Raw genomic sequence first — 2,538 nt, forward strand, 5'->3', positions numbered from 1 at the left:
AGTACTAGAAAAACAGGGGTCCGTGAATTATGTGATTAGCACCCCTGAACGGCGTAAGAAAAAACGCCTTATCCATGTCAATCTTTTAAAGTCATATCATGTTCGTAACGAAACCCTGGGAAAAGCAGTTGCTTGTGTTGATCAATCCTTGCCAACTTGTATCATTGTGCCAGAGTGTAAGGATGATAAAGATCAGTGTTTTTCTGAAATAATGAATGGGTCTAGTGTAAAAGTTGAAAACTCGACTATCTTGGAGGACCCCAGTGCTAAGTTGTGCCATCTCTCTAGTGACCAAGCCAATAATATAAAGTCTCTATTACAGGAGTATCTTATTATAGTTGGTGATTACCCACTCTCCTGTTCAGTGCTGGAGCATGACGTTGAGACCAGGGGAGCCAAGCCAATCCGACAGCGTCCCTACCGTCTTAATGCCTTCAAGCGGGAGTGTGTGCGAGCCGAGGTACAGCGTCTTCAAGAGCTAGGCCTCGTCGAACCCAGCATCAGTCCATGGGCATCCCCTGTTGTTCTAGTTCCAAAGCCGAATGGGTCAATGCGGCTGTGTGTGGATTATCGCAAGGTGAATGCTGTCACTGAACCCGATGGTTATCCCTTGCCACGCATCGACGACGTGATCGACGATCTTGGACAGGCAAGGTACATGACCAAGTTGGATCTCCTCCAGGGCTACTACCAGATAAGACTGACTGAACGCTCCAGGGCCATCTCTGCTTTTGTCACTCCTGAGGGGTTGTACCAATTCACAGTCCTTCCGTTTGGTATGCGGAACGCTCCTGCAACCTTTCAACGCCTCATGAATTTCATCACGTCTGGTCTGGAAGGTGTCCGCTGTTACCTAGACGACCTCATCGTCTTCAGCAGTTCCTGGGAAGATCACATGAGTCGTCTACAAGCCCTCTTCTCCGTACTGGCTGCAAGCAAGCTGACGGTGAACCTCGTCAAAACTGAGTTCGGCCATGCCCATGTCATGGTTTTGGTGGTGCATCAGTCCACCAAGAAGAATCGGTGGTAGTAGGAGTGGATTATATTATATAAAGATAATAATATGTCGTATTTCTTATTTCTTACCGTAGAGTCCGATACCTTCACACTGATTACTTACAGGAGATTATGGCGTATCTACGTAGAAGTTCACTCCACCACTCGACATTCCATGATTTATACTTGATAAATGATGATTTAATGAATTCATTTAATTTTCAACATCTATCTAAGTTACTGGTTATACTTTGCCATAACCAATCAGTCATTACCTTTAGTAATAATAAGATAGGATCACAGATACGGGCAGATAATTGCACTTACATTTATTTGTCAAGCTTCCATACAATGATTTACAATTTGCATGGATATATGAGTCACTCACGTTCACGCTGTACTAAAATTAATCTTCTAAAAGAGGGAATTTCCAACTTGGGGACACATGTGATTACCCTACTGTGGTGTGACTTAACAGAGCCTTAATTCTTCAAGTGATACATTTACTGCCAGCCTGGATTGCTTTTGTTGCAACCAGGCTTCATCACAAGAACTTCTTCCCACGGCCATAACAACAAAAAGGTACTCTTGGGTTACCACACATAGTCTCGCGTCACTGACAGTCACTGTGGACGGTTGTCGCGGCAAGTAGAACTGGTAAGCGTGACTTGAATTAACCATTCGGTGCAATAGACCAGCCTGGATTGCTTTTGTCGCAACCAGGCTTCCACACGTGATATTTCCACGGGGATAACAAACCTAGGTTAACACGCTTAGTCTCGTGTCGACGACGGTTCACAGGACGGAGTGCGGTGGAGGACTCTGTGTGGTGTGGTGTGGTGTGGTGTCCTGCCCCCCCTTCAGGAGGGAGAGGATGGAGACGACGTCCTAACTAACCCATGGCTCAGGGGATACTGCTTAAAATGAGGTTTTTGGGTGTGAAGCGATGAACAGTACAACACTGTTTCACTGCCCACCCCCCTAAAGGCTGGCTGACATACACTAATTGAAAAATACATGTCCCAGTTATGCCTCGCCGGGCGTCTTATCTCTGGTAAAACAAACTTTGGAGTTGGTTGCGTGGGTAAGCCTAACGCAACCCATGACACCACGTCCTTTCTTGCAGGGCGTGCTGGTCGGACGAAGTCCAGCCTATAGCAGCCAAAATTGAGGCAATTCAACAGTATCCAGTGACAGGCGATAAGAAGAGTGTGATGAGGTTGCTGGGTATGGCGGGGTACTACCGCCGTTTTTGTCCAAGCTTCTCCTCCGTTGCCTCTCCCATGACTGACCTGCTGAGTGGCAAGAAAACCTTCAAGTGGACTACGGCTTGCCAGGAATCTTTTGAGAATCTTAAATCCCTGCTGGCAAATGCTCCCGTACTACTTGCACCTGACCTCCAGAAACAGTTCACTCTCCATGTCGACGCCAGTGAAATTGGCGCCGGTGCTGTGCTTCTGCAAGAGGGTGAGAGTGATCAAGTGCTTCATCCGCTGTACTATTTTTCTAGAAAATTTAACAAATATCAAAGAAACTATGCAA

Source organism: Homarus americanus, unplaced genomic scaffold (assembly GCF_018991925.1).
Source record: "Homarus americanus isolate GMGI-L3 unplaced genomic scaffold, GMGI_Hamer_2.0 scaffold32407, whole genome shotgun sequence".
NCBI classification, from domain to species: Eukaryota; Metazoa; Arthropoda; class Malacostraca; order Decapoda; family Nephropidae; genus Homarus; species Homarus americanus.